This window comes from Mastigoproctus giganteus, chromosome 14, assembly GCF_048544385.1.
Source record: "Mastigoproctus giganteus isolate SK-2022 chromosome 14, ASM4854438v1, whole genome shotgun sequence".
Taxonomy (NCBI): Eukaryota; Metazoa; Arthropoda; class Arachnida; order Uropygi; family Thelyphonidae; genus Mastigoproctus; species Mastigoproctus giganteus.
The window spans coordinates 82,186,602-82,213,325 of NC_143588.1; the positions used below are offsets into that span (position 1 = coordinate 82,186,602).

The 26,724-nt window shown below is 37.6% G+C and overlaps 1 protein-coding gene across 1 annotated transcript in view; it reads right to left on the bottom strand.

The window, feature by feature from the left end:
• NAT1 (N-acetyltransferase 1) overlaps positions 1-24,019 on the bottom strand; it is a 321,119-nt gene extending 297,100 nt beyond the window's left edge. The window contains exons 1-2 of the mRNA XM_090388830.1: positions 23,889-24,019; positions 5,818-5,920 (exon numbers count right to left, since the gene is read on the bottom strand). The gene's annotated coding sequence lies outside the window, so the exon portion shown is untranslated. The remainder of the gene's footprint in view (positions 1-5,817; positions 5,921-23,888) is intronic.
• Between the last annotated feature and the right edge of the window lie 2,705 nt (positions 24,020-26,724).

The window sequence follows — 26,724 nt, forward strand, 5'->3', positions numbered from 1 at the left end:
AAATGAGTTGAACACAATGATTCAAAGATATTTACATTTGAAAGCAAGCTTGAATCTCTGGAGAATGTTAGGTAGTCAGATTACTATAAAATAAGCAAAATAACAATCTCAGAGAATCATTTGCTATAAAATGCATGCTACTGAGATTAAAGGAGGTAGGGCTTAAAGGAAGGATGGTGTGTGTGTGTGTGTATATATACACACACACACACACACACACACACACAGTTATAATTAAAAATGTACATGTGAATGTGTCAGACTATTTGAGATGTTAATTGATTGATATTTGTTTTATGGTACATGAGTGACTAAAGACCATGAGCAACCAACCAAGTCTGATATTTAAATATATTAAAACACAAGTTACTTAAAAATGATAAAGCAAAATGTACAAATGGCTAAAAGACAAGTAAATTTAGATTTAAAAAAAAAAAAAAACATGTAAATAAAAAAAAAAAAAAAAAGGAAATATACAAGATGCATACTAAAAAACATTTATGTGTGTATAAAGGTTTGTAATTTTTAAAAAGCTAAAAATTGCAGACATCATCTTTGTCAGTTAAAACTTGAATTAGTGTACAAGGCCCAGTCAGATGGTTAAAAGCACTAAAATATAAATGACATGCATTTAAAAATTTAGGACACTCAATATCGACATGTTTCACAGTTAAAATGGTGTCAAAATGCTCACACATAGGAGAGTCATCAGCCTTCAGCAAAAAAGCATGTGTCAGGTGAGTGCATCTTATACAGAGCCAAACCAACACAACTTCCTCTTTATGGTCCCCTGTGCAGACTAAATGGCCAGCGTTCACTTACAGGCTTAATCTCACATAACTTAATTTCAGTCTGCCCATGCCAAGAGTGTTGCCATTGGGAAACCAGTTTTTGTATTACTTTTCTGTAGTCGATATACAGGACTAACAGACAAGAATTATAACGAGTGACTGATTTGGCTGCAGAGTCCATCAAATCATTTGCCAAGATCCCAATGTGGCTGGGGATCAGAAATGAAGACATGTTGCTAAGAGCATCATCAGACCATGGGAAGATCCCCTCAGACTGTAGAAATTCTAATGCCTCCCAAATCCATGAAGGATGTGTTAAAGAGGAATTGGGAAACTATAGGCCAGCAAGGTAAAATTCTGCAATGGCAGATGTTAGTTCAGCACCATCTTATCAAGAATGGTATCCTCAATAGATGCCAGCATGATAGATTCAAAATGTCATGCCTGATCAATCTGGTAAATTAGTGCAATGAACTCATTACACAGTCAGATACCAGAAACAATTTTGATATTATACAGCTAGACTTTAGTAAGCTTTAGTTACCATTCCTCATGAAAGCCTGCTGTATAAACTAGAAAAAAATGCTATGGGTAAAATGGTTTGCATGATTGCAGGCTGGCTAAAAGACAGGAGACAGAAGGCGGTCATAAATGGTAAGTCTTCAGGTGGATCAGTGTAATGGGCCCTTCTCCCTTTCTAGTTTTCATAAATTATATTGACAATGGTATCCAAGAGAACTTGTTAAAATTTGGTGATGATTTGAAGGTGGAAGGGTTGGTTAACAATTCAAGCTAAGCTTCAAAAAAGATTGGATCAGTTGCATATGTAGGAGGGAAAGTAATTTGGGGGGGGGGGAGAAGAAGGAAATATCAAGTGGCTAGGAAAGCATGTGTTCTGTTCATTTATAGGACCTATGCTAATATAAGTAGTGGCAAATGATGCAAGCTATATAGCATCAGCAAAAAAAAAAAAAAAATATTCTCTATTAGATCATTTGTCCATATTCTCTAATCCTTCCTTATTGTTCAAAATTTACAAGACCATGTAACCATATCTGGAATACTATAAACCACATCTGGAATATTGTACTCTGGTCTGGAGACTACTCCTACAGGGCTAAAAGAAAGGCAACCAGATTAGTGATGAGTGCAATTGGTGCACAAAATAAAGAACAGATTAGAAGGTGCGTACTTCAAAATTTGACAACTAAACATCACTAAAATGAATGATGGTCTGTTTCTCCCTTTTGGAAGAAAGGACTTGAGGGTACAAATATAAAATTCCAAGAAATAAGAGAAGACCAGACTTGTTTGATGTTCACTTATGATTACAGAATTAAATAAATAATAAAAGCCCTTGTGAAGACAAGAGTAGATACACATAATATACTAGCTGCCACTGATGAAAGTTGAGGGGGGGGTTAAATTTAACAAAATTTTAAGATTAAGTTCATTCTTGTATAAAGTGAATGAAAGTAGTTGAGGAATAGAGGATAAATAATTATTAATTATAAAATGTCAATAAGACAGTAAGTCTCCTTTCAGCCATTATTCTAAATAAATTATGTAAGTAACTAGAAGAGAATATTCAGAAGTGGAAAACTCCAGAGAACAGAAAAGATGTCTCATTTACTGGACTATATCTCTCAAACTGAAATGAATTTTGGAAAAAAAAAAAAAAATCTAACAGAAGTTATTTAGGTCCTACACTTCATGGAAGACATTTTATATATTTAAGTTTCCTAAATCCTATCCTGATTATTCATGGTATCCTCAACTCTACTGATTTATCACAGTTTTATGTGGCCTACACAATATATATTAACTTCCCTCTTAAACATTAATATGATTAATTTTTTAGTAGGTTTTCATTATCTTTATCCTGGCTTATTCAAATATATTGTTCAGTATTTCTCTTGATTAACTCAATTTTTTTTAATGAAACCCCCAAACACGACAGGTATTAGAACCTATAGTACTTAGTACATGGGTTGGAAGTTGAGAAGACGAAAGAAGATATTTGTTGATGTTAGACTTGAACTTCTGTAGACTGTAATTTTCAGGAAATACGTATGAAGGAAGGTTGTTCCAGAAAACAGCAGCTGAATGAATAAACGAGGAAGATGAGAAGTTGGTTCTGTGAGTGTGAAGTTGGACAGTAAATGGATGTTGACTGGTAGCAATTCAAGGAAGATGAACTTTTCATCTTCCTTGATGATCAATTCAGCCCTGGAGAGATTGTTCAAGGCTCATGGGTAGAATTTTTTTCAGTGTGGTCTGTGCTGCAAACAGGAGAGCCTGCTTCTACAGGGATGGGATACACTTAAATAGAAAGGGCGCAAGAATATTTGCCGATGCTATTGAGGCAGTGTTAGGCAGGTTGGAAAACTGCTAGCTTGGAAGGATTCACAGACTAAATGATTAACAGTAACCGCAGGCAGAGAGAAAAGCAATTCTTACACTGCTTCTATTGTAATGAGCAGAAGTCTGGAGAGCAAGTTGATGGGGATTTCAAGAGCTGATGGCAGTCATCATGGAACAAGTAAATACATGGGCTGTGTTAGAGTAACTAAGAGTTGTTGTTGTTGTTGTTATTATTATTTGGTATTTAGGAGCATTAGCAACTAAGGCCATGTTGCTCCGGGGATATGCGGTGGTCATTTCCTGACCTTTCAGCATCCTCCATATTTGGTGGTTATGGGTTCGAACCCCGGTCTAATCAAGAAGTGTGTGTGCTACGCACTGCTGCTCCTGCCCACCTGGCTACGGAGGCGCCAATAACTAAGAGTAACAGCAGGTGCATGTACACCAATGCTAGATGTATAGTAAATAAATTTGAAGTGTTGATCAAGGCATCTAAGGCAGATATTGTTGGGATATCAGAGACAGTGTCACACAGATATACACAGTGCAGAATTGGAATTTGGGGAGAACAATGTGTACAGAAAGGATAGACAGGATAGGAAGGGAGGAGGGGTTATGCTGTTAGTTAAGAAACACAAAATCTAAGGAAGTGCAATGTTGAGTCTGTTTGGTGTGAAAAACGGAAAATGACAGTAGTAGGAGTGTGTTATAGGCCTAATGACTGATGAGTGCAACAAACAATTGTGCAGAGAAATAAGTGAGTCAGGAAATCAGAATGTCTTGTAATGGGGGATTTTAACTTTCCAGACATTGACTGGAACTTGTGGATTTATTGGAGGATTGTTTTCTACAACAACATGTTCGAGAGGCAGCCAGAGGAAGTAATACTCTTGATCTGGTCATCAGCAGTGATGACTTATGCATTAGTACAAAGAAGGACAACAAGATTGGTGAGGGGAACAAAGGGATGCTCTTACCAAGAAAGGCTTAAGATCTGCAAATTGCAGCACCTGGAGAGTAGGCACCTGCAAGGTGATCTGATTGGGGTGTATAAGGCCTTGAATAGGATTCTTCTTCTTGCTCAGATTAAGAACTTGAGAGAGCATAGATTCAAATTGAGGAAAGAATGAGGAAAGAAAGAAAAGAACAGTTGTAGATTAGATGTGTAGAAATTTGCCTTTAGCCAGTGGATAGTTGATTGGTGGAACAGACTTCCATCTTTTATTGTGGAAGTTGATAGCCTAAATAAATTTAAGGCTGAGCTGGACAGACATTTGGAACGAATGGAGGGATGAAATGGGAGGAATTTTTTTTTTTTTTTTTTGGCTGATGCTGTATAACCTTGCTTTCTTGCATCGTATGCCTCTACTAACACTTATGCTAACGTGACAGTGATCACAGTCTATACGGGATTTTCTTAGATGTAACTACCATCAAGGGTAAAGGGAAGAGTTTTTGTTTTTGTAAAGGTGACTACTGTTGTCTCAGGCAGTTTTTGAATTCTATACAGTGGGATTAACTGATGATATTACCAACAGTGAATTCTAAATGTGAGACCTTCAGAGAATTAATCTTGATAGCTACTAGCCTTTTCATACCAACTAAGAAAAATACTGTTCAACATTTAGGCCTAAATGGATGTTGGGTGAACTGATGAGGCTCGTGACAGAGAAGAAAGAAAAATGCATGGGATGCATATAAATTAGCAGGTGACACAGAAGCCTATGGCAGATATAAGTTTGTCTGTAAATCAAGTCACAAAGGAGGTCAGGCAAACAAAGGCTGATTACAGAAGCAGAACTGTAAATGATTTGCAGTGCCAAGAATGTGGGGGCCAGCAGCTCAGCAATCCTAGGCACTGATTTATGTGCCAGGAAGATTTAGGAAGTCCCTAGTTAAGAATGCAAAGCATGATAATCTGGACAGAAAAAACAATGAGATTGGTAGTCAGAATACAGGTGTTCTGCATGGCTGTTTTCTAGTGGATTATATGAGATTTGGATTAAGAGTTTACTAGATTAAAAGGAATCAACCATTTTGTTTCTCCTTAATTTCTTCAATATCTTCTTTAATTTAATTTCTATAATTTAGAAGATATTTTTTGTACTATTCTGTAAATTCAATCCTTACTTTTACAAAGCTAATTCTTGTTAATTACATCCTTTTGTGTATCTTGTAAGTTTAAATTCTTAAGTTCAGCAGTAGTTAAATTTTTTGGTACCTGCTTTGGCAAAATCATGCACTGTCACGGATGACAGAAACTGACAAAATAAATCAATCAACCTGGAAGAGTTTGAACCAAAACCCAAATGAAGTGACATAGCCTGTACTTGCAGAGGGCAGTATTGTAGTTATACCATTCTGCCTATAGTGTTATATAATTCTAGTTAAAAATCTATGAACATGGGGTAAAACTAAAGCACTTTTACTCTTGTGCAAATGACTTTTGATATGTTTATGCCTATACTAAAGTTCATATGTAACAGTTACAAGCAGTTGGTTGTTTAAGAAATTTTTGGAACATCAACTTCTTTGTTCTTACTGCACCAGTTTATAGTATTAGAGATTATCTGGACTAAATGTCTAAGACAGTCAACAGATACTGCATAATATGAGAAAATCACTTTAAAAAATTTAGAAAAAAAAAAAAAAAAAACCTTACCAGAAGTATAATGCCTTTCAAAATATCAGTAGAATCTAGTCCAACGCTGAGTAACTCCTCCCTCAGCTTGTGGAACTTCTCAGGTGTAAGTTTATTGAGGATGCTATATAACAATGATGGTAAATTTCATTAATGGCATTTTATATTTAATATAGAAATCCTGTGAGAGATTTTATACAGGGTACAGCAGAAAATAAAAACATTTTTAAATATGATTACTTTTTTTAAATTACACTAGATGTAATGTGTTCACATGCAATGATCAGATATCGAATGCAGGATATTAGAATTGTTTCCTGCTATTTCATGCCAGAACGTGGCTTATGAATTGATGAATTACCTGTGTTGAATTATTCGTGAGGATGAGCTCAATAACGGAACTCAAAAGGTTTTGTCATCAGTTTCAAACCTGCAGTATGCCTTTGCATCATTGACTTGGGTTACCAAACAATGGGCTTAGTAAAGGCAAAGTGTCTGCACAAAGGTTCTGTGACATCCATAGAAAACAAAGCTAGTTATTAATGCAATAATTCATAGTCTATGTCAATCAGTTAGAACATGCTGCAACACTTAACGTTTGAAGAAAAATGTTAGAATACTATTACACCAATTCTATCCATACATATGCATTTCATAAAAGTTGTCAGAATGTGAAAAACTGAATTGCTTGCATTTTCATACAAACTTTTTTGGAGTTGAAAAACCAACACCCAAACAGCCTAAATGAACAGATAATGTCCAACAAGGCTCATGTTCATCTTTAGTGATTCATAAACAGAACAGTCACTATTTGACATAAAAAAAAAAATAAATAAATAAAAAAAATGCTAATTCAGCTAAGGTAATCATATGGTGTGATCAGATCCTACCTTTTTTTTTTCTGATAATGTAACAGTCGGGGCAGAACATGCCACAGTGATCAGCAACAACGAATAGACTTTGCTTTACGATTTCTGGCTTGTATGCAACTTGATGACACATGGGCTTGAATGATCTTGTGGTCTGATGAGGCACATTTCACTCTCCATGGATCAGTAAATGCTCAAAACTGCCAAATATGGGGAACTTCTCATCTATCTGCTTGCAAGAAGGACCACTACAAAGTCTGTGTGAATCCACACCATACTGTAATGGTGTGGATTCACACAGCAGAGTTTATAATCGGATCATTTTTCTTTGAAGAGTCTACACCTCATGGTACCATAAGGTGTACGGTAACTAGTTCCCGGTACTGCACTCTTCTAAGAGATCACATTATTCCTGCTCTGCAAGAAAGGCAATGCTTGGAGACCGTAGTGTTCAGGCAAGATGGTGCCCCTCCCCGCATTGTTGACAAGTGAAGGAACTGCTTCATTTAACATTCGGAAATGATCGCATCATTTCTAGAGACTTTCCACAGTTCTGGCCAGCCCGATCATCAGATCTCAATCCCTGTGATTTCTGGCTATGGAGATATCTGAAAGACAGTTTACCATGGCAGCATACAAGCACTTGTCAATTTGAAAGCAAGCATTAAACTGCATGTAGCCAACATCCCCAATGAGATGCTACATGAAACTGTGTCGCACGCAGTCCTCCATTTTCAGAATGTCAAGTGAAGGAAAGCACATAGAACATCTGTAGATTACTAAGTTCTGATATTAAAATTTAATCTTAGGTATTACATCTCATGTTTACAGTGCCAATTTCTCCCCTGGTGGCAGAAATTGGAACTAATTGTGTTTCTTCTACAAATTGCTTCCCTATACCCTAAATGACATGCCCACAGGATTTTCACATCGCTCTCTCTAACCGTTTTGACACTAAGATCTGAATAGGGAAACTTATTTTGTAACCACCCAGTATATGCACCTTTTCCTTTCACCATGTCTGTCCATCTGCACGTAACACTATCAGTGGATGGATTTTCATTAAATTTTATATTTTGGCCCTTATAAAGATATTTGTAAAGCCATTCCAAACTTCATTGAAATCAGACCAATAAAAATCCAGGCACAATGATCTTAATTAATTGATAGGAAGATAATTATATTTACCTTTCACTTCTATTAATCATAAGGGAAAAAATTCAGTTAATTTAAGGGGGGAAAAATTGAACATGCTTGAAATGTGATGTACTGCATACTTAAATAACTTGTTTGTTTTATAGCCCTGTTAAGCTTATCAAGTGCTTGACAATATCTTTCATTAGTCCAACCCACCCCCTCTCTCGGGAGGGGAAAAAAATCAATCAAAATTGGGCCTTCTCTGTTGTAAAAACACTGCAGCCATAATTTTTTGCGATTTTTATCTGACAATTCAGGGGTTTTTCCTTCCCTGGAGAAGGAAGATATGTCCATCCCATAGAATGTTTAGAATAAGAGTCAAAATGCAAGATCCAGGTCTGATTACCTGTTATCAGGCATTTAAAAAAAAAAAAATCTCCTTGAAAGTTATTGCACTCCAGAAACAGGTTGTCGCAGATCTCTTGCCTGGAGAATTTCATTTTTCATGTTTAACTGACTGGATACCCATTTTAGTAATAGTAATCGCCACATAATGCAAGGAAGCCACGGGCTTTTGCTGCACTGGCAAAAAAAATAATAACAATAATAAAAAACTGTGTACCTTGTATGCATGAAAGATATTTTATTTTATTTGAAAACATTGTCTTGGAAGAGGTTAGCAAAATCCAAGCCAACAGCCTAATTAGCCATCTGATTGTAGCCATTTGTTGAATAGTATGACTGCAACAATACAAATATTTGTAAACAATTTCTTTTTAATCTCGCATTTTCATTACATTCCACTGTTAGGTGCCACTATATTTTCACATGAAAATAATAAAATAAATAAATAAAAAACAGTAAGTAGATAAGAAGATACAAATTGTATGTTTCCTGCCTCATACAGGTGACTTCCAAATGACTTCTGAATTTATTCAAACTGTCACCCTCAACTTCTTTCATCTTCTCAACCTTCAACTCATGCATGGTACTAAGTACTATAGGTTCTAATACCTCTCATGTTTGGTATTTTCATTTAAAAAAAAACTACCTGCAAGAGCAACTTGTTCCAGCAATCAACGACTCACTGGCTAAAAGAAAACTTTCTACAAACTAAACTAAACATCAGATCCTGTAATCTGAATTTATGGGTCCCTAGTTCTTGAATTCTTCATAACAGTGAAAATTCCACTTTCATTCATTTTCATTCCCTTGTACAGTCATCCTTTTGCCAATCTCACCATTCAAGTTGTTCATCTTTGGATCCTTTCAAGAAGCTCTATCTTTTCTGAGTAAGGCCTCTGTGACTGAACACAGTATTCCAAATGTAGTCTTACAATTGCCTTATACAATGGGATTATGATCTCCCTATCTCTATAGGATAAGGTTTGATAAATCATCGATAGGACACTATGGGCTTTCCAGGCTGCCAGGTTTACACTGTTCAGAAAACTTCATATCTGCTCGTATGGTAACTCCCAAATCTAACAGTGGTCCAAGAACCATTTTTTTGATGGGTTCCACTCCTGATGTAACGCCAATCTGAAGAATATCCATTAATCACAACCTTCTGCCCTGCCGCCACCCAGTAAATCGCCTTAGAATCTCACCAGTAATCCCAACCTGTTCAAGCTTCAGTAACATCTCATGAGGCACTGAATCTAATGTTTTGCTAAAATCCAAATAAAATATGTCAAAATCGTTCCTTACATCCAGATCATGAGTAACTTTGGTCCTTGGGGTTGTCACAGACATTCTCCCATATATGCCAAACGAGCTGTACTTGCTACCTGGGAGGCTAAAATTCTGATGGAACTGATATTCGGGTGACATTCAAGTCAAGTGGACCCAATTTCAGAGAAGTCCGGAACAGTCAGTGACAGCCAAATCCTCTGCTTGCACCTTCCCGATGGCAGAACTGTTAGTAATCCTGGGGTATAACCTCCATGCACAAGCACACTGTGGATGACCACCGAGGCGGTAGATGACTTTCATCAACCGGTGAAATACCACCACTTTGTTTATTGGAGGCTTGAAGTGGTAAAACCCATGTTTAGTCTCTAGAGCAAAGTTTCCGGCATCCCCCTCCCCCTTTCTCCTTCAACCCATGCACAGTACTAAGTACTATAGGTTTTGATACCTTTCGTGTTTGGGGTTTTCATAAAAAAAAAAAAAAAAAAAGGCGTGAACCAAAGTAAGCAAGGGTCGAGGAGTGGCACCCACACAACATGGAGGAATGTTCTCCCTCTGTGTTACCAGACAATACTAGGTGGTAGATGACTCATCAACCGATGCAATACAACCACTTTACTTGTTGGAGACTTCAGAGACTAAACTTATTGTTTTATTTATTTATCGTAATTGGCTTGTTTCTAATTCTTCAGTTTCATTTTCTGCCTACACCAAAGCTCGCAACAATTGTAAAGCAGTTATTAATCAGTCCACACTAGAGTTTGAACATGCTAAGAGTAGAAAACTTGCTTCTTGCCTTAATGGTAGCCGAGCATTCTGGTCCCTTGTCAAAGCTATTGGCCACAACTTTTGCCCATCTCTTCTCCCACCTCTGTCCAAACCAGATGGTTCTGTTGTCACTTCAGCCAAGGATAAAGCTGACCTGCTAGCATCCCATTTTTCTTCCAACTCATATATTAATGATCTTGGTAAAACACCTCCCACCATTCCCAACATGCTCCATTCAATGCCTCCTTTGGTCTTCAGTCAAAAGGATGTCAGAAGGATTTTGACGAATCATGATGCTAAGAGAGCTCCAGGTCCTGATAGTATTTCTCCACTTGTTCTCAAACCTGTGCTCCTGAACTTACTCCTATTCTTTGCCGCCCTTTTTCACTTTCTTATTCCAAAGGTGTTTTTCCTTCTGCTTGAAAATTTGCCCATATCTAACCAGTTCTAAAAAAGGTGACAAATCTCTCCCATCCAATTATCTTCCCATTGCAATTACTTCTACTCTTTCTAAAGTAATGGAGAAATCAATTAACCGCCAACTCTTAAACTACCTAGAAACCTTCCGTCTGATCAACAATCGCCAGTATGGATTCCATCAGTGTCGATCGCCTGGTGATGTTACCAATTTATGGACTAATTCAATGGAAAAGTTCGGTGAAACACAAGTAGTTGCTCTTGACATCTCAAATGCTTTTGATCGTATTTGGCATAAATGTCTTCTAAACAAGCTTCCATCTTATGGTTTGCCAACTGTTTTTAGTAACTGGTTATCCAGTTTTCTCTCTGATGGCTCACTGAGGGTGATGGTAGATGGCTCTCTGTCTTCTAACTTCTCAACTAATGCCGGTGTCCCCAAGGTTCAGTTCTTTACCCCATTCTTTTCCTCTTGTATATTAATGACCTTCTTCCATTGACTGGAAATCCTATCCATAGTTTTGCCGATGATAGCACATTACATTCCACTTTCCATTTTGAGAAACTTTGCCCTCTTCAATCAGCTTCAACTTCTTGAAAATCTGCTACCAATTCCTTAAATGCCAATCTTCAGGTAATTCTCCAGTGGGGCAAAGACAACTTAGTTGATTTCAACCCTTCTAAAACTCAGTTTTGTCTTTCATCTCGCAAAAAGGATTCTTCTGCTCCTACACTTATCTTTAGTGACACTCCGATTTCTAGGCAAAATGATATATCTCTTTTGGGCATTACTCTGACTTCTAATCTCTCTCTTGGCACAAGCACATTACAAATATTGCTTCCCCTGCATCTAAAAAACTTGGTTTTCTTTTTCTCTCTCGGCGTTACTTTTCTTCCAAACAGCTGCTCACTCTGTATAAATCGCAAATCCACCCTGCCATGAAATACTGTTCCCACGTCTGAGGTGGTGCCCCCAAAACCCCTCTCAGGCTTCTTGATTCCATTCAGAATAGGGCATTTAGGTTAATTAATGATTCATCTCTAACAGAGTCTCTCCACTCACTGTCTCATAGACGTACTGTTTCTGCTGCATGCTGCTTCTACAGATACTTCCATGGGCACTGTTCTTCTGAACTGGTTTCTATAATTCCTGCTCTCTTTCTTTCAAAACAGTCCAAACACGTGCTGACACCAGCCAACATCCATTTACTGTCCAACTTCAAACTCACAGAACCAACTTTTCATCTTCCTCATTTATTCATTCAACTGCCGTTTTCTGGAACAACATTCCTTCATACGTATTTCCTGAAAATTACAGTCTACAGAAGTTCAAGTCCAATGTCAACAAATATCTTCTTTTGTCTTCTCAACCTCCAACCCAAGCACGGTAACAAGTACTATAGGTTATAATACCTCTCGTGTTTGGGGTTTACATAAAAAAAAAAAAAAAAAACACCTCCGGTGGTGCAGGATTTTGTGCACATAAGTGCATATAGGACAGTAGACCCAGGCCGGTTTCATCATGCCTGGGGACGGGCACCAGTTGCCCAGGTGTTCACTGCTCCCTGGTGGCGAAGTGGCCTAGAGTTTCTACACCAACATGCAAGGCAGTAGCCTTGCAGCCACCATGACACACACCAGGATGATGGAAATGTATATATAATTGTATATAAATCTATGTAAGTTTTGTACATATATGTATATGATAATATCACATGAAGGGGACATATGAGAATATGAAATTAATTCTGGAAGCAATGAAGTACAAAGGCCACCAATGGCAGATCTGTGGAGACCTGAAGGTTGCAATATGCTGGGCATGCAGTTGGAATACACGAAGTACTGTGTTTCCTGTGCAAGTGGGACAGTCGGGCTAGGTCCTCACACTACAAGAGAAAAGTCTGGCCTCTGAGGGAAAATCTGTGTCGGGGGGGGGGGATGTCCAGCACAATCCTCTGGTTGATTGAAGCAAAATTTTTCTGCCCCCTTTATAAATGAAACTGAGACTCATGAAGAACTTTAAGGGGATGAACCAGGATGGAGAACAATTTCCACTGTTGAGTGATGCTAAGGTTAAGGATGGAATCTTTCTTGGTCTGCAAATTCATGAACTTTTAAAGGATGAAAACTTTGAGTGAGTCCTCCAGGGTAATGAGAACGCAGCTTGGGAAGCCTTTAAGTGTTGTGCATAACTTCCTGCAAACTGAAGAGCTGGAAACTATGTTGAGACTGTGAACAATCTTACAGAAATGTATCATCAATTAGGCTGCAACATGTCACTGAAAATCCACTTTCTGGACTCTCATCTGGACTTCTTCCCTGGTGCAGTAAGTGACAAGCACAGTGAACGAGTCTACCAAGACTTTTCAGCAATGGAAAAAAGATCTAAGGGAAAATCTGCACTCTGGGGGGGGGGGGGGGGGAGTGTCCAGCACAATCCTCTGGTTGATTGAAGCAAAATTCTTCTCCCCCCCCTTTACACATCAAATGACTATATTCTTAGACAATAGCAAAAGTAATGTATCTCAAAAACTAGAGCTAATAAAAAATTTCTGAAGTTATATTCGCTTTTCTTGACCCAAAATTAGTAAAGTTTGCCTATTTTAAGAAAGAAAACAAATTCAAAGGATTTTGCTGAACAGTGTAATAGGTCTATAGTCTGTATATAGGACTAAAAATTTATATCTTCTCAGGGACAAAGCTGATTTAGCTGCCTTATTTGCCACCTCATTTGCTTCAGTTCCAATATGACTAGGGATCCAACAAAACGAAATCACCACCTAGACGGTGGGTGGGTAGGTACCCAGGGTACCCACCGTCTGGGTGGTGGTATCCATCTGAGAATAAGTAACATTAGTCTTCTCCCCAGGTGAAGCATTACTTATTCGAAGTAGTGCAATATCATGTCAACTCGTTGTGAAGGTATTCACAATATGAGATACAACTTAAAACAATGCCGCCTTAAATATTCTGTTAATTCAGAAATGGCTGTGTATTGATATATACATACCCTCTTATAGTTTAAAATGTGATATCAATGTTTGATTCCCCATTCAATGTCCAAAATGTGCTATGCTCTGACCTCTGATTATTGATTAAGAGATTATTTCAATTGATAGTTTCCTCCAGTAAACGTCCTCTGTTATCAGTATACCTGCTATACCACAAAGTATTTTTTCGAATTGGAGTCCAAGCACAAAATTATTGTTTGTTCTTCAGATATTCTTAACAGATGTTCCATGTAATCTAAGTGTGGTTCAATATCTGCACCATACTGGAAGTATATCGATGCTAAGTAAAATTTTGCATCCTCACTTTCAACGAACATACAGCATAAATGCAGTCTAGTCGCCTCTAAGTTATGGTTGAAAATGAAGATTGCAACCGCAGGTTATGTTCATTACACAACACAATTTTCGTAGACAGCGAGAACGCCATGAGTTTCTCATCAATTTCGTAAGGTTCGTGGACAAATGTTATTAGTGGAGTTTCCCAGGGTTCAGGGCTGAACCCATTGTTGTTTTGTGTATTCATCAATGATATTGATGAAGGTATATCAGGTTTGTTAGTTTGTTATTTGGTTTTTAGGAGCATTAGCAACTAAGGCCATATTGCTCCGGGATATGCGGTGGTCATTCCCTGACCTTTCCGCATCCTCTGTATTTCGTGGTGACGGGCTCGAACCCCGGTCTAATCAAGAAGCGTGTGCTACGCACTGCTGCTCCTTCCCACCTGGCTACGGAGGCGCGCCAGGTATATCAGGATTTATGTCCAAGTTGGCAGATGATACAAAGGTTGGCAGGGTTGTTAACGACAGTAAAGACAGTATGATACTCCAAATGGATCTAGATAAGTTGGGCAAATAGGCTGAGAAGTGACAACTGAAGTTTAGCTTGTGCATTCAGCTGGATTATTTTTATATTACTTTTACCATTAATCCATCCATTACAATTTCTGCATGTACCATCCCCATATTCACAGTAATTCTGATCTGAACTTCTTTGGCTACCGTTTTGTTCCATTCCGAATATCAGACATGTCTGTTCTTTCAATTATTAATTTCAATGCTATTTCAAATTCTGGACATATCTTGTCTCTAACTGAATGATCTTCCTTATTTCCTCAATTCAAGCAGTTAACACACATATCTTGCTTATGACTATCCAGACAAGTGCAATATGTATGCCCACTCTTTGCACAGTGGCGGCAAGCAGGTTCTTATCACCAGCAAGTTTTTGCAGTGTGGCCAAATGACTGACAGTTGTAACATCTAATGACCAAATGAAATGCATTTAGCCGATAGGACATCATTGCTAAATAAACTCTCCTGATTTATCAAATATTTATATATGCGACTGGACACCTCAATTATCCAGTTTCTACCAGTTTTTGTTTTGTTTATACAGTAAACCCTCGCTATTCGCGGTGTCTGTATTCGCGGTTTCGCGATCGCTGATTTAATATAAAATGAAACCTAAAAAGATGTGAATTTTAAAGCGCCGTGAATATTATCCGCCATAAAAAAACATGGACGTGGCTAAAATTATCTTTCCCGGTCAAAACAGCGCTCAGTGGGTGGGGTGAGAGGGGTGACAAAATCACGAGCGTGGATGTTTTTTGCTAATCCTTGTTCAGTATGTTATGCGCTTGCAATGGAAGTTTTTGTCGTTTGCTTTTAATTTATATGCTTATAAATTGAATAAATTTATCAATTTATAAATTGATATGCTTACAAAAGTGATAAATCTACCGTTTTGCAGTGTAAAACAGACTTTTTCGAGTGTTAATGGACGAAAGTGACTTTATTGTGGACAAGTTCTTTCTAACCTGTACAAAAATATGGCTACGAATAATAAGAGAAATGTGAAAATATCAAAGAAGATGATGACATTAGCGAATAAAATTGAGTTATTAGACAAAATTTCTAATGGTGAAAGTGTCTCCTCAGTGGCAAAACATTATAAAATCAATGAGTCACCGGTACAATCAATCAAAAAATCGGAAGAAAAAATCTGCCATAGTGTCCGTGAAAATGCGCTAATTGCTTCAAAAATTTGCTCTGTAACTCGTGATGTTAAATTAGAAATAACGGAAAAGGCTTTAAATCTGTGGATAGAAGACCGAATTCAAAATAAAATTCCGATAAGTTCACTCATCATTCACGAAAGGGCAAAACTCCTTTATCAACACTTTAGTGAAACTGGTGATAGCACTGGCGGATAAGTTTTTTTTTTCTTCTACCAAAGGCGCTGGTTTGAAAGATTTATTCGAAATTTCTAATAAATGTTACATTTAATATTAAATTGTTTCTTATTTTCATTTCGATGCCATATGCTTGCATTTCACTATGTACATAGTCATATTATGAAGGTACATATAATACATACATCGACAAAATTTTAGACTAGTTTTTCTATATATTTCATACTTTGGAAGCCATAACTCAGTACTCGCGTTTTCGGTATTCGCGGCATTTCTCAGGAACGTAACCCCATTGAATAGCGGGGGTTTACTGTACTTCCAAAATGAACCAAGAGTTCTGATTCTGTTAGATTTTAATAAACCTCTGGCATTCCCCTACCCAACATCTCTTCATGCATGAACATAAATGCAAAATACTTATTCAGTTTGTCAGCAACCTGAGAAGGATTATCAACTGTTAAACCATTCATGTCAATTGAACCAATGTGATTCATCCACTTCCTTCTAGTGTTTACATAAAAAAAGAAGTTCTTTGCTCTTTTTATTTGCATCCTTTTCCAAAGATTTCTCATAACCTGCCTTAGCTTGCCTAACATTCAGTTATCACCTGACAATGTGTCCTGTGCATTTTTCTTCTCTGCAAGAAGTCTCGTTAGTTCATCTGACATCCATTTAGGTCTAAGCCTTGAACAGTATTTCTTAGGTATAAAAAGCCTAGTAGCGTCCATGATTATTTCCTTAAATGCTTCCCATTTTGAATTTGCTGATGGTAACATAATTAGTTGGTCCCACTGCATAGAATTTAAAAACATCTGAGACCACTGTAGTCCTCTATGAAAACAAAAACCATTCCCTTTACCCTTGATAGCAGTTACATCTAAGTAAATCCCATCTCATCAATACACTATGATCACTGCCACCTAGTGGTTATCTGTATATACTTAATGCATAAATAATCACCGCTGATAATCAGATCAAGAATACTACTCTCTCTCTTGTTGTCCCTCTAACATGCTGCTGTAGAAAACAGCATCCAGTAAATCCACAATAGTCTATATACAGCAACAATTTTATATGAATAGGTAAATAAACTTATTGACATACCACCATTGCTTTAAAAAAATAAATAAATAAACGAAAAATAAGCTAAATTCATTTATAAATTAGTTTATGTACTAAAAACACTTTGGTGAAAAAAAAAAAAAAAGTATCTACACTCCATGATCACTGAATCATGACCAATCGATCCATAATGCACAGCTCTCAGTATGGAAAGCAAACAGCTTTGTACACTAGAGCAATGGTAATTGTGTAAGTCAATGTGATAAAGTAGCAGTTGTGGGACATAGTAAAGATAATACAGAGTTTCAAAAAGGCATGATTGTGGAAGCTCATGCATCAGATGCTTCCAAATCGGATATGGCACATCTCTTTTCAGCTGCTCACAACCCCCAGTGGTTAAAGTGTACAAAGAATGGTGTTGAATGGGTCAAACTACCTCCCGCTGATAAAACAGTAAAGGATTGCTCACCGTGAACCACTCACCTTGCGTAAAGGATTCAGAGCATTGTACGAGCTCAATGGCAGTTCACTGTGTGACAGCTGACATTGCAGTACAATATGGTGAATGCAATAACAACATCTCAAATGACTACGTGCACACACTCACACGTGTGGTGTGAGTGTGGTGTTCCACAACAGATGACCCAAAAGACACCCTCTCCTCATTGCTCATCATCATCGACAGCAAATGCTGTGGTGTCAACGAAACACTGCTTGGATGTGATTTGGTTTCGGTTTTTATGGTACAAAGGTGACTAAGGCCATGAAACCTGGCCTTAGTCACCTGGAGGATCAGAAACGAGTGTGCTGGTCCAATGAGCCCAAATAATTGATGGATACTGATGATGATGATGATGATGATGATGATATTGATGTAACTGATAGATGCCTTCGTGTGTGACACATGCAACAATAGTCCATGGATCCCGGCACCTCCATAGCCAGGTGGGAAGGAGCAGCAGTGTGTAGCACATGCTTCTTGATTAGACCGGGGTTCGAGCCCGTAACCACCAAATACGGAGGATGCAGAAAGTTCAGGAAATGACCACCGCATATTCCCGGAGCAATATGGCCTTAGTTGCTAACGCTTCTAAAAACCAAAAAACAACAACCATGGACCCATCATGCGTGGTGTCCACTATTCAGGCAGGTGGCAGTAGTTGCTTAATACAGTGGAATCTCGTTAATACAAAGTTCAAGGGACCTAAATTTTCACTTTTTTGTAATAACGAAGTTTGTAAGTCCCGCAAAAGTGTCAATTTTACTTTTTTTTTTTTTTTTTTGTACATACTGTATATCTAAGAATAATAAGAAATAATAATATCAAAAATAAATTAATAAAATAAAATAGCAAAAGCCTTGTCTAACAATACAGTAATAGGAATAACATTTTTTATAGATTTTATTTTATTTGCAAGATAAACTAAGAGAAAAGCAATACTAACGGAAATGAGAAAAATTGTACAGTATATATTTTATATATACAATATTTTAGTATCACAGTAAAAAGGATTACAATCTTAATATAAAAGGAGACATACAAACTATTAACTTTTTAATAAATTAATCTAATTGAAAGAACGAATCCAATGTTGTTTGCACAGTTTTTTTTTTCTATATGTATTTTTAACTGCAGCATACATGTTATCAAATGCAATAGTTGTTTCTTTATCAACGTTATTGCAGGCCAACACATTCTCTAGTATGTTCAATGCATTTTGGGCATCTTTTTTAGATAACAGCGCGTGTGCTTCTTCACTTCCGCTGTCGCTGGTAACAAAAACATCATTTTGTTTGGTACCCAGTAGCTCTTCTGGTGTTAGCTTTGCAATGGTAGCAACTTCATCATCCACCTTCACAAACTCTTCAAATTCGCCAACAAAATCCATATGCTCTTTCAAATTCCTCACTGTTGCTATCACATTCATTGGCTGGACCATGTTTTTCGATGATGTTCTCTCTCCAAAGCCACTCTTTCTGAAGCATTTGATTATTATACTTGACGTGATACTTTACCAATAACAAGATTACAGATAGCATCCAAGACATTCCAATTTGGCTGAAAATTGTTCCCTCCTATGTTGTGGATCAAGTACCATATCAGGCGGGCTCTATATACTCTCTTGAGGTTATAAATAATGCCTTGATCCAGTGGTTGCATTAGGGGCTAAAAACAACAGCCACATATTTGTCAACTTAATGTGTCTCGGCAGAATGTGCTGTACAATGATCTAGAATCATCAAAATGTTCCTTTTTTCTGAAGTCATTCTTCTGTCCAATTTCGATAACCAAGACTGAAAAATTTTGACCATAAGCCAAGCACTTCTATTGGCCTCATAATCACAGAGAAGTTGGTTAACTGCTTGGCTTGAAAAACTTACCAATCACAAATGGATGTAGTTTTGTATTGCATCTTAATTGCAGCATAACAGAACTGAGTCTTTGTTTACTTAATTTTCCACCATGAACAGGAAATGTTTTAGTTGGCAGCAAATTATAAAATAAACCTGTCTTGTCAAGATTAAAAATATCCTTTGCCTCATATTTTTCAAGGATGGACCGTACAGAACACAACCAGTCTGTAGCCTTTTCTTTGTTGACTAATCCAGACTCACGTAAACATTTTGCGAAACCAAGTTATTCCTATCTTTAAATCTTTGGAGCCAGCCACTGCTGCATTTGAAGTCACTAATCCCATGTTGCTAAGCTAGATAATTTGCCTTTTCTTGCAAAATCGGACCTGACATTGGCAAATTAAATGCACGCATTTGTTGGTACCACTCGAAAAGTTGTTTCAAGCTCCTCGTGTTTTGCATCATGAATTTGTTTGTTTTTCATCGCTGCTCCAGTGTCACGCACTTCAAGTCTTTTTCGGTTTTTCAGTATTGTAGATAAAGTAGGTAAAGGGATGTTGTATTCCTTTGCAATGTCCATTTTGCTTCTTTCCATCCTATCAGCCTTTTGTATAATTTTTAGTTTAATTTCCAGGCTTAATTCTGTCCGTCTACGTTTTGTCGCCATAACACTGCTAGATAAGATTTAATATAAACAAATTTTAAATTAATTTAAAGACAAGTTCCGAAAAAGACATCAGCTCAGATAAAAATGGCACAAAAAATAGATTGCTGCATATGATACCAAAAGACACTGGACTGGGGTAACAATTGCAACTGACCTTATTCCTGTGGAGAGGAAGGGAGTGCATGTAAACAACTTAGAAAAACTTTTTATTCTTTTGTTAATTTAACAACTCATCCTTCAGAAAGATGTTTTTTCAGTGTGCACTTGTAATTGTAGCAATTATAAACTGCTTTTGTTTAAACAAAACTAATTTCTAACAAGTCAGTGCCATCCTTTTGGGAAGCAGGCAGCCAGGTGGCTGGGGGCAATAATCGGATCGCTCTGCCAAGATTTGTATTAAACATACAAAATGACAATATTTATTTCTCACAGGGTGAAAAAGAACTTTGTAATACATATTAACTGAATTTTGTAATAAATGAATATATTTACATAAAAAATCCTATCCTTTTGCAGGGGAATGGTATATGCTTCACATAAAAGAGTACTTTGTATAACCGAGTTTGTATTAACGAGATTTTACTGTACTGGGCATGTTTTGCTGGCAAGAACCAGGATCTTCGGTGCACTTGTTTATCCATGTGCACCAAGGGTCTGGTAGATCTCACCAGCAAAATGTTTGTCCCCCAAGTGGACAAACATTTCACTGGTGAGATCTATCACAAACACTTAGGAGACCACATGCACTCTGCCATGTTGCATTTTTTGCCAAACAGAAATAAGGTGTTCCAAGACGATAATGGGCTGTGTCATTAGGCTAACACTGTGCACTAGTGGTTTGAGGAACTCAGTGAATATATCATCCATTTTGATTTTCCTGATTTCAATCCAATTGGAATCTCACTTCCCATTCTAAAACATCCCAAAGGTGTAGGATGTTTTGGAATGGGAAGTGAGGCGTATGGACATGCATCCATCATCTATTCCGACAATTTGGAAAGCTTTGCACTTTGCAGGCAGCATGACTGCAGATCATCACACACATCTTCAGACATCTAATAGATGTTAATGCCTAGGCAAGCAAGTGGCAGCCCAACATGGTATTAAGTAAGTGGTCATAATTCAGTGACACAGTGTATATACTTATGTTAAGGCAGATAATATATAAATCAAGTACTTACTGTTCCATTTTACATTTAACAAAAATTCTAAGTTATATAGATGAGTTTATAAGAATATACAGTATATAGTAGCAGTGGTCATTGTAAGAAATATATGGTAATTATTACTATGGAAAAATAGTCCTACAGAACAACTCTTATTAAAATGGTTGAATGTGCCCACTCCAATCTGTATAACAATATTAACATCAGTAAAATGAATTTAACAAAAGCAAATAAACCAAGTCAATAAAAGTGATAATAATAATAATATATATCAGTGAGAAATATGCTGATCACACTAATGATATTTGTTGTAAATTTTAGTCAATCCAATATCAATTTAATATCACTGAAATTAAGAAATCAAATAAAACGGCAAAAGTGAAAAATAACCCAAAAAAGTAGATAGCACGAGTGTATATACATACATTTAAGGACTGACTGATATAGTTGGATATCCAGTTCAGAACTTCTAAAAATGGCAATAAACAACTGATATTCAAGTTAACTTTTTTTCTTCTTTATATTATTAAATATTATAATATTTATACAGGGTGTCTCAAAAATATTGGTACAAACGTTTAGGGGAGGTTGTTGTTATTTGGTTTTTAGGAGCATTGGCAACTAAGGCCATATTGCTCCGGGAATATGCGGTGGTCATTCCCTGACCTTTCCGCATCCTCCGTATTTGGTGGTGATGGGATCGAACCCCGGTCTAATCAAGAAGCATGTGCTAAGCACTGCTGCTCCTTCCCACCTGGCTACAGAGGCGCCTTTAGGGGAGGTAGGTAACATCTGAAGGAATGTGAATCACATAGGAACCCATAACCAGAAACGTCACAGGAAAGTAGTAGCAGAGGCACAAGAAGCAGAATGACACAAGACAGTAATTAGCGGCGAACATTTATTTGACATAATATTAACAATGGAGTACGAGATGGATGCATTTCATGATGTTACAACAGATGCTCGAAGGTTCGACCATGAGACGCGATGCATGCGTGACACCGATGCAGCATGGATTGGCAGACACAGTTGAACACACCTGGAGTTTCTTTGACAGTAGCAGCAGCAGCTCAGACAAGTCTCGACATGAGATCCATTTCCGTCTCCACAGGCGATTCATACACGATAGATTTGAGGGCTCCCCACAGAAAGAAATCAAGGCTCGATAAATCAGGTGAGCGTGGGGGCCAGGCAACAGGTCTACCACGGCCAATCCATCGATGCCCAAAACGGCTGTGCAAATGGTCACGAACACACCTTCCATAAAGGGCAGGCGCCCCGTCATGTTGAAACCAAATGCTGTTGAAACCAAATGCATCGTCAAGTAACCCTGGTAGAACTTGTTCAAGAAACATCCGATATTTAGCAAAGTTCATGCAGGATGGTAACAGGTATGGGCTGACTAAGCAGTCACCGACCATACCTGCCCACACATTTATTGCGAAGCGATGTTGTGCCGCATGGGGGCGCACACCGTGTGGGTTGTCGTGAGTCGACACATGAGCATTGTGCTGATTCAATAAGCCTTCCTGAGTGAAATAAGCCTCATCCGTGAACAAAACATAGGCTGGAAAATTCAAGTCTTGAACACTTTCTTGGAGAAACCACTGCGCTAAAGCCACACGTGCTGGATGATCTTGTGGAAGCAATAACTGAACCCTTTGGAGATGAAAGGGGTGTAAGGAATCATCGTACCAGACACGCTGTACACTGCAACGAGACACTCCTAAGGCAGAAGCAAGTGTAGTAGTAGTAGTAATCATCATACCAGACACGCTGTACACTGCAACGAGACACTCCTAAGGCAGAGGCAAGTGTGCTGGTAGTAGGATTATTCTGGACGGTATTCAACACACTTTCTTCCATGGCGGGGGTTCGCATCGAACGTGGTCTGCCCGCACTACTCCTGTTACCTCTAAATGACCCATAAGCATACAAATTTTGATGCATACATGCAAACAGACAGTGGTCCGGTACGTGTCTGTCCGGGAAGGGTTCTCCATAAATTCTGTGCATGTCTGCCAGCCCACAGTTCGTATATCAATGCATGCTCTTCATGTGGTGACTACTGCTTGAATGAGTAAACCAGAAATTTTCTCTCTTGCGAACTGATGAACAGCGCCGTGTACAGACTTACGTTTCCGACTACGGGTTCCTATGCGGTTCACATTCCTTTAGATGTTACCTATCTCCCCTAAACGTTTGTACCAATATTTTTGAGACACCCTGTATACAGAAAAGGAACCACGAGCTTTATTAACTAAAAGCAGCTATATTCATCAAATTTCACTCTAATATTTTAAATACTGTATTCATCATGGGTTTTTAAATTCTCAGAGTAATATGGTAATTTGTAAAGTAAAGAGCTGAAAAGTATTGAATTATTTTGAATTGATATCATAACTCAGGTTATCAGGTGTCAGTAGCTGCACTAACTATCTGCATGTGTTTTACAGCTGGTTGTCTGTTTTCAAGATTAAAGTCTATGCATTCAATTAAAAAAGTAGGGGAGAGAACACCTCTGTCTGAGAACAGATTTGTGAGAGCTAGGAATGGTAACATAAAACATAATATATACTTTCAAATTTGGAAAAATCTATAAACCAAATGGAGAGAAACATGAAGCAATATAACAAGGTTTCATTCTATATTATTTTAAATATTGTATTCATCAAAAACTTAAATTCAGACCTAGAGCAAATTCTTAATTAAATATCTTAGACTATATAATTACTGTAAATGAAGAAACCCTACCCTCGCACTTTTCGAAATACGAGATCATTTTTTTCTTCTGGGGTGACTGCATCTCGTCTAATGCTGCTTGGAGGTACCCATCTGCGAATGGCGGCGGAGCCTACGCTAGTGGTAACTGGACGAGGAGGTTCGTCCCTATAGTGATATATATATATATATATATATATATATAAATATAGATTCATTAAAAAATTAATAATGTAATAAATAACATTACTTCCAGCATTCCAACAACAAAACTGAATAGAGGATCTAATATATATTTTTAAATATAACAAACTTTTTCATTATTTACTACAAAAACTAATTGTTTTTAGAAAATGTGTATGCAGTGGGTGTGTTTTTGCAGAAATTACAACTGCATATATTTTTAACCACACCGTATTAAAATATGAAGCAGAATTTTTATTCTATTTCATTTCATACTGTTCAGTAAACAATCTCACTATAAATCCAAGAAAAACTAAGCATCAACAAATAATTAATAAAACTGAACATATCATGATAGATTTAATCTTTAATCAAATTCAAATTGCCAAATTACAAAAAGCACAAAGAAAGTTCAGTTATGTCTTATGAAAAAAAAAAAAAAAAACCAATTAAATCATTATAGGCCCTGAAGCAACATCACTAGTAATTATTTGATACTTTTACATCATAATGAAATTAACTTTATGCAGCCCCAATATAGACAGGTGTAGCTGCCTTACTTCAGAAAAATGATTTAAAATATTGCTTCCTGAGGTGAACCTTTTACAAATCAAACTTTCACATGGCTTTATTAGAAACAATGACAACGGAAGGTTCCTCAGTCGTACAATATTAATACAGTACAACCACATTTATCTCACCCCCAATTACCCAATACTCTTGGTTATCGGGCAGATAACTTTTTCAGATCATGACGACGTTTTTAGCATTAGCATTAATAGACATATGATGCAAGAAAGCAAGCTTATGCAGCATCAATCAAAATAAAAAAAAAAAAAAAAAAAAAAACACTTCCATTTCTCCCCTCCTTTCATTCAAAATACCTGTCCACCTGAGCCTTAAATTTATTTAGGCTATCAACTTCCACAACAAGGGATGGAAGTCTGTTCCACCAACCAACTACCCGCTGGCTAAAGGCCAATTTCCACACATCTATCCTACATGTCTTTCCTTAGTTTGAACTTTGTTCCATTCACTAATCTTGTTGCCCTTCTCTGTACTCATTCCAGTAGCTCTACATCCTTCTTGAAATGTGGCCTCCAGACCTAATACATTACTCAAGGTGTGGCCCGAGCATTGCCTTATACAAGGGAGTAATCACCTCTTTATCCCTCCTAGAAAAATTCCTGTATATCATTGACAAGACACCATGAGCTACTCTTACAGCCCGTCTGCACTGCGCAGAGAACTTCATATCTGCCTGCACAATTACCCCAAGGTCGTTTTCATTCTCTACCACTGTCAGTGTAGTACCACAGAGTTGATACGTTGCTCTGGAGTTGCTGTTTCCCATATGTAGTACTTTACATTTGTCAATGTTAAACTTCATTTGCCACCTCTCAGCCCATCTGCTCAACTTTTCCAGATCCTGCTGCAGCAGCATAGTGTCAGTAGTGTCCTTAACAACCCTGCCAACCTTTGTATCGTCTGCAAACTTGGACATTAAGCTTGATATACCATCATCAATATCATTTATAAATACAGAAAACAATAATGGACCCAACACTGAACCCTGAGGGACTCCACTAATAACATTAGTCCACGATGAGCAGTGTCCATTGATTACCACTCTCTGTCTTCTCCCCCTCAACCACCCCTTTATCCATAGCAGCAATTTGCCACCAATGCCACACTGCTCCAATTTGTGCAGCAGTCTTCTATGTGCAACAGTATCAAAAGCCTTTCTAAGATCCAAATATATAATATCAAAGTTATTCCCTGAATCCAGTTCTTTTGTGACTGCAACATAGTATCCAATCAGATTGGTCAGGCAAGACTTTCGCTTAACAAAACCATGCTGCGTCCGAACTATAACTGAAGTCTTGTCTAGATGATCCTGCAGTGCTTCTTTAACCAGTGCCTCCATTAATTTTCCTGGAGCAGAAGTTAAACTCAGCCTTGTGTCAGCCTTTGATCCTAGTTTGTGAATTGGGATCACATTTGCACATCTCCAGTCTATGGGTACCTCCACTGAGTCCAAGGAAGCTCTCATAATTATGGTTAAGGGTTTGCTTACTTCCATTGCTGCCTCCTTTAATATAACTGGGTAGATCCCATCCACCCCAGGTGCCTTTTTTATGTTTATCCTCAACAATTTCTCCACCTCTCTCCTCTCAGTTATTACAAAATCATCTAGCTCACTGCCATGGTTTACTTCACCTCTGGCATTCCCCTTCCTGAATAACTTCTCATGTGTGAATGTAGATGCAAAATAATCGTTTAGTTTGTAAGCCACCTGAGCAGAATCCTCAACTGTTGACCCATCAATATCCAGTGGACCAATCTGATTCATTCCTTTCCGTCTGAGTTTACATAGGTAAAGAACTCTTTTCTGTTTTCCTTTGTATCCTTTGCCAAGGATTTCTCATAATGTGCCTTTGCCTGCCTAATCTCCTTTGTGACTTGGTTACAGACCAGCTTATATCTATCATATCCTCCCATGTCACCCATTAATTTATATGCATCCTATGCAATTTTCTTCTCTGCCACATTGTCTCATTAGTTCATTTGACATCCATTTAGGCCTAAACCTTGAACAATATTTCTTAGTTGGTATGTAAAGCCTAGTAGCTTCCAAGATAAGTTCTTTGAATGCTTCCCATTTTGAATTTGCTGTTGGTAACAT